This window comes from Dermacentor albipictus, unplaced genomic scaffold (assembly GCF_038994185.2).
Source record: "Dermacentor albipictus isolate Rhodes 1998 colony unplaced genomic scaffold, USDA_Dalb.pri_finalv2 scaffold_11, whole genome shotgun sequence".
In the NCBI taxonomy this organism is placed as follows: Eukaryota; Metazoa; Arthropoda; class Arachnida; order Ixodida; family Ixodidae; genus Dermacentor; species Dermacentor albipictus.
Genome location: NW_027225565.1, coordinates 2,147,347 through 2,158,391, shown reverse-complemented (window position 1 = coordinate 2,158,391; position 11,045 = coordinate 2,147,347). Strand labels below are relative to the sequence as shown.

The window sequence follows — 11,045 nt, the reverse complement described above, 5'->3', positions numbered from 1 at the left end:
AAATTTTATCGAATAGATTGCAATTTGCGATGTCAATTCTCATTGGTTCCCATCAGACGTGTGGAATTAGGGGCAGATCCATTCAAACCAACATACATGTCGCCCGTACACTCCTTCAGTATTGTTACGGTTCCACTGAACAGCTTGCAATGCTCCAGGTAGACCTCGCTAAAGCTTTTGACCGTGTCAGTCACTCCTATCTATTTACACTTCTGGAGCATGCCAATGTTGGCTCCGTCGTGCTTAAAGGCGTTAGGCTATGCTATACGTCTTGTACCACTCGTTTAGTTATTAATGGCCAACTCTCTAAACCAGTTTCCATTTGCTCTTCGGTAAAACAAGGATGCCCTATGTCCCCATTACTATCCGCCCTTTATCTGGAACCGCTATGCTTAAGCGTAATTCAGTCGAGTGACATCCATGGCTTCAATATACTGGGTAATGAAGTAAAAGTCTTAGCTTATGCAGATGATTTAGCGTTCTTCTGCACGGATAAGTCCAGTGTTGAAAAGGTAGTATCAAAAATAGAGGAATTTGGCAGCGTATCAGGAGCACGAATGAACTCCGCAAAAAGCTTAGGCTTATGGTTTGGCGCATGGTGCTATACACCAGAACAGTTTGCAGGCATTAATTGGACCGGTGTCCCGCCAAAGTATCTCGGCGTGCCGCTACACGCATATAAATCAAGCGCACACTATTGGAAAGAACAGGTTTCTGCCCTGGAAGGTTACGCCCAGACATTCATTCCACATCGACTTCCTATTTTTGGGAAAGCAGAGGCCTGCAATAAGTTCTTGGCAACAAAAATTTACTATGTATTGCAAGTTATACATTGTGCCAGGCTCTACATCCAACGCTTTCACCGAATCTTTGCGACCTTCGTATGGTCTTCCACTTTTGAGCCCATGAGGCGAGACAATATTTTCAGGCCCGTTAGTGAAGGAGGGCTGGGTTTAGTACATCTTTATGTGCGGCAAATAGTGTCTCGTTTCTTCTTTTTTCGTGATACATCACATCCTATAATTCGGTCATTCATGCAAGTCACACTTGTTAATGCTTTACCTGATTTAATCGTTTCTTCGAATTTTTCTTCGCGTTTATGCTTGTGGGGGTTCATGCAAGAAGTTTACTTGACGGTTCGTTTCCCGACAGTTCGGTTTTCCACTGAATACTTGTACTCTGTGTCGCGTAAAACGTTATACAAAGATCTATTGTCCATGCTTTTTCCGCCTCCACTTTACCGATCACTATACATTCAATGGCCAGGTCACGATGTTCTAAAGCGAGTTCGTAAAATGTATATATCCCCTTGCTGCAAAACATTCTTTTATAAAGTTCATAGTGAAACAATACCGGTTAAAACATGGCTACAGAAAAAGGGTATCTTTGTCTCTTCTGTTAACTGTCGCCTTTGTGACGTGCCAGAGACGATTGAACACTGTTTTATTAGCTGCACCGACGCCATACTATTTTGGGATGTCCTCCAACGGACTTTGAAAAAAGACTTTGACATCAACGCTCATACTGTGCGATACGTGCTGCCGACCACTGATAATAGTGCACCTTTTGATTTGTTTTTTCTCATCGGAATGCACAGTTTGTGGAAAACGCGAATGATGAACAGAAACGCCGAAACGGTTGTACCTACAAGGGTGAATTTCATCCAAATGACCCTACACCTAAAGCAGGTTTATGATGAACTTGATACCCAGCCAGACTGGTACCCCATTTTGGTGAGGTGCCTAACCTTACCACCCTTCTAAAGTGAAACCACATTTCTACCCACAGTATGAACGATGCCTTTTCTCTGAGTGACTGTCAGTGTGCTCTCCATGCTCTGACTATGCACAACTGGTGAATATCGGGTTGTTGCTACTGTAATAAATACCATGAAAAAAAAAAGCCTCCGTGGCGCAATCGGCTAGCGCGTTCGGCTGTTAACCGAAAGGTTGGAGGTTCGAGCCCTCCCGGGGGCGTCAGCACTGTCTTTTGTGGCAATGCCATTCTTTTCTTTTTCTTTTTTTTACGAGTACTCTTGATGTAGATGGTCGCGCTGCTAACCAAAGATGTTTGACACGGTCGCCTTGCGAGCTGAAGTCGCGATTTTTTTTTCTCAGAACGGCGGCGCAAAGGTCGCCCAAGCTGAGTTGTACAACAATGCAGACTGTTACTCTTTGCGACTTCGCGTTCTGCTCGCTTGCTGTATTTCGGTAAACAACAAAAACGACAACAATATATATATATATACATATATATATATGTATATATGTACATATATATATATATATATATATATATATATATATATATATATATATATATATATATATATATATATATATATATATATATATATATATATATATATATATATATATATATATATCTGTATATATTCACATATCTAACACGTTCATACAACTACGACGCTCTGCATTCAAGGAATGCCAAGGCCGCGCCTCCACAATGTCTCTCATAAAACACGTCACACCATGGCGAGTATGCGGAGGCACCGACTGACGCCAGGTGCGCGAAAGTTTATACTGACGGCACAGCGATGACAAAAATGTTCAGACAGCGAGCGGTATATTGTCCAATAACACGTGCTGTAAGATATGTGGATAGTTATGTATAAGTTTACACACTGTATTATATAAATATATGTAATATGTAATAATCAATAGAAATATTCTAAGCATGCTTGCGTCTATCTTATGTTACGGCACTTGTAACGCCTTTCTATGGCTTGTATACAATCTCATAATCGGTTCGTATATTTTGACGCATTGTTCTTAATGCTTAGTACCAAAATGGTTACAGTTAAGTATTTATTCTTTATTTTCTGTAGAGCACCATCAGCGTATAGTGCTGTGCAAATGCGTGATTTGTTAAAGCCCGATGTGAAAATAGAGCAAAATGTCGTACAACAGGGTCTTACTCGGCCACACAATCTCTGTTTTGGCAGTTTCTTGGTGCTTTCTAAACGGCGGTAGGATTCCATAATCCCTTAAAATTTAACATTGGTGTTAAACCACCCTCTTGCGTAATGCCACATTTCCATCTAATCCTGAGGTAGTAACAAAAATCAGTATTCTTCTATGATAGAGAGAGAAAGAAAATAATAAATGGAAGGTAGTGACATTAACGAGAACTGAGGCCGGTTGGCTACCTTACGCTGGGGGATAGGAAAAAGGGAGTGAAACACCACAGTAAGAGGAGAAAGTCCGCTGTGAATATCGGTCACCCCGTAGCAATAGTTTTGTGTTCCATATCACCGGCGGTCACTCAATCCGGTAGCTTTCAAAAATTGCAGCAGCGCCCTTGCGGCCTCTTGTAGCTGTGATATGCGAGGCCATGGTCGTAAGATCTTGTTCAAGTGGAATGGATTTCTATCCAACTGATTTAGGGCTGTCCAGAGGTCTTTAACTTTCCAAAGCTGTGCATAAGAACAGCGGGTGTCTTATAGTCCCCTAGACACCGCCAGTATTGCAGTCGGCGCTGTCAGCCATTCTAATCAAACAGGTGTATGTATGCACTGGTGAATGCAACGCCTAGACGTAAGCTGCACAGCATTGTTTCCTCACTTCACGGAAGGCCAGGTAAAAGCCGCAGTTGCATAGATGGGTCAAGATAATGCGGTCGATGCTGGGGGAATTCAGGGGTGTTCCACATATCCGATGTCATACGGTTCACCAGTTTGCGTAAGTGTTGGGCTGCGTCTGTCCTCGATAAAGCTACTTGTCCCTTCGTGGGCATTCCCAGCAGCTTCGTCGGCGAAGTCGTTGCCGGAGATACCGCAATGACCCGGCAGCCACTGAAACGCGACGTCGTGTCCTTTCGGACTCACATGATGGTGCGTTTCTCCTATCTTCAACATGAGTTGTACACAGGACACGCGGCGAAGAGCTCTCCAGACACGGCAGAGCTCTCCAGACAAACCAGCGGGGTCCTGCGGCAGCTGGGCGCGGCAAGGCCACGCCCAAGCGCTGATGTCACTCGGAGCGGTGCGCGTCACACGCCGTCCCGCTCTTTTATGCGAAGCATATTAACGTAGGTTTCGGACCTTCGCGCGACGCCCGGCGGTGGCCACCATTGACCCTGAAGTGGGGTCGCGTGACATGACGTCACGTGATGACGTCGCACCTGCTGCAGATGGGGCCTCATATCGCGCCGTCGGATGTCGCCCGGCGGAGGCCTCCACGCTTCGGTTCGCGCCATCGCGCGCGACGCGGCGGCGGCGCCACCATCACTGCTACCCGTCATATGTGACGTCACGCCAGGGATGAAGCGGCGCGCGCCCGCCGTCGCGTCAGTCTCTGTGCCCGCAACCGCGCCAGCGTCTTTGCGCCGGGCGTGTATGCGGTCAAGATGCGTCCAAACGCTAAGGATACGCTAAGGTTAAGCCCAGTGGATGCTTCGCATCCACTGGGCTTAACCTTGATAAGCCTTCATTTTTTTTTTCTACTGCCCAAACAGTGGAAAGCGGCGTCGTGCTCATCATCCGCTGGAAGCTCCTTACACGCACAAATGTGGCTTGTCATCACGAGCAACGCGTGCGGCTTTGACCTGCGACTGCGCGAATGCATTGCCCGATGCGAAGCGGTTTGCTTTCTGTTACACCGCGGTTGCTTTTCAAAAGATTTCCTTGCTTTTGCACTCCGGTATTTAGTAACCGATTTCGCAATATGCAGCCAAAGCTACACTGTGGCCGCAGTCATGAAATTCCTTTATTTCTCGAGACGCCATTGACGTCGTAAAATATGATCTTGAAGGCACGGAACTGCGCTGTTCCCCTGAAAAGTCGGAGCTTCTCCTATACCGCCCCAAACTCCATGGACGCTCCCCACGGGGCTCCACGAATAAACCCCAATACGAGGAAATAGAGCTGAACCTGAGTGATGGCAGACCCATACCCGTGGTCCCTGGCATCCGCGTTCTTGGTGTGACCATAGAAGCCAACGGAGCTAACTCCACGGCTATCTCCAAGATCCGTCGACAGACCTCTAACACATTCAGACCGCTGAAACGAGTGACCAACCGATGAGGAGGTATGAAGGAAGAAAGCCTCATCCGCCTTGTCCAATCTTTTATCATCTGTCACATTACTTACGTTGCGCCCTTTCTCAACTGGTACAAAGCTGAAAAGTCTAAACAGGACATCATCATCAGAGGAGCCTATAAGCAGGCCTTAGGATTACCCAACCCCATTAGCACGGAACTTGTACTACAATTAGGTATCCACAACACGCTAGACGAGTTAATCGAAGCCCAACGCCGATCTTAACAAGAGCGGCTTACTCCTCACGGTAATGGGCCGCAGGATTCTAACCAAGCTTGATATCACCTACCACCGTCAACATGGAGACAACCAGCCAATACCACGCAACATTCAGCAATGGATACACGCCGACCCCATTCCGAAAAACATGCACCCAGACCGCCACAAAGAACGCAGGAAGGCACGAGCTAACTCCCTCATCAAAGCTTAAGCCAACACCGCGGGCGTCAACTTCGTCGACGCAGCTGAGTACCAAGATCTACGGCGCTTTGCGGTAGTTACCACAGCAGGCGGCTTGCTCCGACATGCTGCCAGCATCGCTACCCCAAAATGCCGAGATGGCCGAGGAAGTGGCCATCGCCCTGGCCACTCTTGATCCAGCCTGTCACACTGTACTGAGCGATTCTCGCGCAGAAATCAACAACGACATCAAGGGTCGTATTTCTGAGCAATAACTCCATATCTTACAAGCCCCACATTCGTCTGCAAATCAAATCACCCTAGTCTGGATCCCAGCACACGCCGGCGTTGTCCACGCGCACCTAACCAACCTCAACGAGGTTACACACGCCGTAGCACGAGGACTAGTCAACCGTGCCGGAGACAGTGAAGGTGCACCCGCGGAATGCGACCGCCTTCCAAGATACAACGACCTTGTGAAGTCATTTTACCTCTCAAGAAGAACCTTCCCCACCCCTCACCGCAAGTTAAACAGAGCACAGGCAACCACCCTTCGCTGGTTACAGACGAATACCTTAATCCCGTGACCATCTCGTCGAGATGGGACGCCGCCTTGCGCAGCTCCCATCTCGACGACCGATTCTGGGCGACCCAGGAGGCCTACGAATCGGCGAAGAGGCAGGACCTCGACGTGCCCACTTGGGAGGCCTAGGCCCAGCCGACTGAACTGCTGGTGCTCATTAAAGTTCACTATCTCTATCTCTCTCAAGTAACGCTGAATAGCTCACACCGAATGGTCAAAATGTTGGCCTTGCAACCAAAACATAACCGCGCGATGGTTCACTGAGCGTACCGAACTCACAATCATGTCCTCTGGAACGTTGGCCAGCGCTGTGGCGATTCTGTCCTTGAGATCCTGGAGGCTTGTTGAGGCTGTTTGGTGCACTTCCTTTGTTACATGTCCCCAAGGCAAAAAGTCCAATGGTGAAAAATCTGTGGACCTCGGTGGTCACCGAACGTGCCCGCTGCGCCCGATCCACTAGGAAAGAACGGTCTGATCAAAGAAACGCACAGCAGAAGAAGACGAATGCGGTGGCACTCCATCGTGTCGGTAGCAGGGGCGTAGCCAGGGGGGGACTCATGGAGCTTCAGCCCCTCCTGAAATTCTTTCGTGCTGTCTTGCACCGCCGACCAAAACAACCCCCAGCGCCGGAAATAATTCTGGATTTTGTCTAGAATGTCCTTTTTGCGATCGAAAAGACATTGCCAACTCCGGCTGGATTTGGGGGCAGTGCCCATGCACCGGGGATCACATAACGCAAGGAGCCCCATCCGAGCACACTTTCAAGGGCGCTTTGATGACGAGCGGGCTCGTGGCGGCATTTCGCCGAGGCCGAGGAACTTACGGAGCGCATGGATTTCAACTCTGAATCTTTATAGGTATGAATTTCCAATAAACTTTTGATGCGAAAGGTGGATTGACTTTTGCAAAATCATGCTCTACATTTTCAGTGCCGGAACTTTGTGCGGTTAATGTTGTTATAAACACTTGATGCCATACGTGCATTGACTTTTCCAAATTCGTACATCGGACCATACAACGAGACAACCCAAGTCAACACACTATCAGACAAGTTGACAAAGCAGGCTTCGAAGTGCAATGAGACGAAGTGTTTTGGTGGTTCATTTTTGCCGTCATGTCACAGAAATTAATATCAACATTTTTTTTTCACCTGTGTCAAGGTATCCACGTCGAACAATAAAGCCAGGAAAGGTGATTACGTGCTTATTTATTTTTCCACGTTGACTTTTTTTGGTGACGACAGATTTAGCCTCTTCAATTTTTTTTTCTCGACACCCGCAGACTATCGGAGCCTTCCAGAGAGCATATTTTTCTTGTGTTCCTCCGACCCCCGCGCGGCGCCTTTCGGAAATCCACTCTTGCCGAGTGGATTTTCGCTTGGCAGAATTTTGGACGCTTTCTGGCTAGCAGACGAGATAAATAAATAAATAAATAAATAAATAAATAAATAAATAAATAAATAAATAAATAAACATTTAACTGTATTAATTTCGGTACTATAGCATTTAGGATGATGCATGAAAATATATTGTTACGGGAGGATGAACGATGAGAGGAATAAGATCGTGAGCTGCTGGCTGCTGCGGATTGTGGGCGGTGATCCATCTTGTGTACGCTGACTCATCCTGTATATATATATATATATATATATATATATATATATATATATATATATATATATATTGTAAATACAGTCTTCATATACTCCTGGCATCGCCGTAACATATTGGTGGAGGTGCGTGGTACCGCGGCTGGAAACGGAGCTCCGCAGTGGACGACGCATCACCGTCCGCACAATCAATAACGGTGAGCATGCAGGATGAACGTCGTTGCCGCCTCCAACGTCACCGTCACCACCTACTTCGCTGTCGCCTTCGGTTGTGGTGTAGCAACCCAAGGATCCTGGAATTTTCTGTGGGGTTGATGGCGCCGACGTTCAGGAGTCGGTGGCTATGAACGAACACGTGAGTGGAATCAACAGATGGGACCCTATGCTTATGCTGGCCAACCTGTTGTTCTACCTACGAGGCTCGGCAATGGTGTGGTACGAAAACCACGAAGGGGAGCTCACCAGCTGGGACGGATGCAAAGAGCAGTTGACAGAGTTGTTTGGCGAACTAGCTGGCCGTAAGATTGCCGCAAAGCAGGAAATGGCCTCCCGTGCCCAATCCCCCACGGAGTCCTATGTATCGAATATCCAGGACGTGCTGGCACTTTGTCATAAAGCCGATCGCGACATGACAGAAGCTGAAAAGGTCGGGCACGTGCTTAGGAGAATTGCTGACGACGCCTTTAATCTGCTCATGTGTAAAAGCTGTTCTACAGTTGATGCCACCATTAAACCGTGCCGACAATTCGAGCAGGCAGAAAAGCCGATGCGTCTTGCAACTAGCTGCCAGGCTTCCCAATGCTGCCGCAACGTGGATGTGGGAAGATCAACCGGCACAGCAGCATGCGTCGCCATCAGAGGACGTGCTGTGAATCGTTCGACTTGAACTGGATGCGACGGCACGCGCAGCTTTCTGTTCGCGTAGCCCTGATGCTACCACTTTTTCGTTTCCGCTCGAACAAGCCATCGTTCGCCAGGAATTTGAAGACATTGGATTACGTTCTGTCTGTGCTGTCACCAATCACAGAGCTAACGAACGCCCTTCTACTATTTTCCCTCCACCCCACCGCTTCTCTCTGAGTTATCGCCAGCCGACTGAGTGGAGAACTGCGGACGACCAGTCTGTATGTTGCATCTGTCGCCATTGGTCATGTTGTCCGATACTGTCGGCCCCCGAGGCTTTCAATACCTTCCACGCCGACCAACCTGAGCCGTTATGATGAAAATGCCCGCAATGTTTCTCCAACCACCGAGTCTAATAGCGCAGACCACTCTGCTAGGAACACGTGGTACAGTCGCTCACCATCGCCGCGCGGACACCAGTCTAGCTCACCGCAAACATTTCGCCCATCTTCCCGTTCGCCGCAGCCACGTCGCTTTTCGTCCTCTGTGGCGTTTGGCCGCATCCTTTCGGAAGACTAAGAAATGCAGCCCTCGGAGGTGGCGCTGCATTCCCTACTACAGCAGCAAATCATCTGTATGTGGCCATAATGAGAAGTGTAATAGACGGTAAAACAGACGGCGTACCTGTCCAAGCACTCGTCGACACTGGAGCCCACGTATCTTTGATGAGTGCCAGCCTACGTAGACGCTTATACAAGGTCCCCACCGGAGCTGCTGCCCGAGTGCTTCGTGTGGCCGACGGCGGCGGGCTGCTTGTTCTTGGATTGTGTACTGCGCGTTTAATTATAGCCGGCCGCCCAACATCTGTTCTCTTTGCTGTGATCGACAACTGCCCTCACGACGTTATCCTTGGATTGGACTTTTTATCCACTCATTCTGCTCTCATCGACTGCGCGACCGGTGTTCTTCAGTTGGAACTGCCTCAACTCGCCGATGCTCCGAGCACCGCCCCACTACACTTGTGCTCGCTTCAAGATGTGCGTCTGTCACCCGAGGCAGTTACTTACGTCACTTTGACCGCCCAGCCACATGTTCCTGACGGTGAATATGTGCTTCGCCCCATCATCGACGTGCTTTTGAACCGGAGCGTTCGTGTTCCGCATACGTTGGTCACGGTTACAAACAACGACGTCGTTCTACCGCTTCTGAATTTCAGCCTGTGGCCTCAAGTGATTCCGGCCGGCATGTTCTTGGCCAGCGCTTCTAGTCCACCGACCGAAGTCCACACTGACGCAAGCGTCCACGGCATAGGCGCTGTTCTGGCGCAAGAGCAGAATGGTATGGAGTGCGTGATAACTTACGCCAGCCGCCTGTTGTCACCTGCCGAAAGAAATTACTCCATCACCGAGCGGGAGTGCTTGGCTTGAGTTTGGGCTGTCGCCAAGTTCCGGCCATATTTCTACGGCCGCACGTTTTCGGGTTGTAACAGACCTTACGCCCTCTGCTGGCTGTCTTCTCTCTGGGACCCCACAGGACGGCTTGGACACTGGGCGTTGCGGCTCTAGGAATTTTCATTTGTTATCAACTATATAGGCGAGGACGCTGACTGCCTTTCGCGTCACCCCGTGGATCCTCCCGATCCTGTTGTGCATGATCAGGTGACTTGCGTGATGGCTTTGACTGACCTGACTGACATGCGCGCTGAACAACAACGCGACGCATCCTTACAGTCTATCATCGCCGGAGTGCAATCTGGCAGCACCGACGGCAGATGCCGAATGTTCGTGCTGCATGTCGCAATCCTCTTCCTCAGCAATATCAACCCTGACAGCCCTGATTTGCTGCTTGCGCTTCCTCGACATCTGCGAGCCATCGTTCTTGAACAACTTCACGATGCACCGACGGCGGGACACCTTGGAGTTTTGCGTACATACGACCGCGTACGACGCCGGTTTTTCTGGCTGGGTCTCTACCGCTCTGTGAGTGATCATCATCATCATCATCAGCCTGGTTACGCCCACTGCAGGGCAAAGGCCTCTCCCATACTTCTCCAACAACCCCGGTCATGTACTTATTGTGGCCATGTCGTCCCGCCCACCTAACTATCTGCCGCCCCCTGCTACGCTTTCTTCCCTTGGAATCAAGTCCGTAACCCTTAACGACCATCGGTTATCTTCCCTCCTCATTTCATGTCCTGCTCATGCCAATTTATTTTTCTTGATTTCAACTAAGATGTCATTACCTCGCGTTTGTTCCCTCACCCAATCTGCTCTTTTCTTTTGCCTGAACGTTACACCGATCATTCGTCTTTCCAAAGCAAGTTGCGTCGTCCTCAATTTGAGTAGAACCCTTTTCGTAAGCCTACAGGTTTCTGCCCCGTAGCTGAGTACTGCTAAGACAGAGCTATTGCTCACAGCTCTGTGAGTCGTTATGTCACAACTTGCAAACTGTGTCAGCGCCGGAAGAAAACTCCGCTGCCACCTGTCGGGTGACGCGATCCCATTGAATTTCCCTCTGAACCATTCTTTCCTGTAGCGCTTGACCGGCTTGGC

General features: G+C 49.0%; 1 non-coding gene across 1 annotated transcript; it reads left to right on the top strand.

Annotated features, from left to right (window-relative positions):
* The first annotated feature begins 1,902 nt into the window (after positions 1-1,902).
* TRNAN-GUU (transfer RNA asparagine (anticodon GUU)) lies at positions 1,903-1,976 on the top strand. The gene has a single exon. It is a non-coding gene; the product is annotated as a tRNA-Asn (tRNA).
* The last annotated feature ends 9,069 nt before the right edge of the window (positions 1,977-11,045 follow it).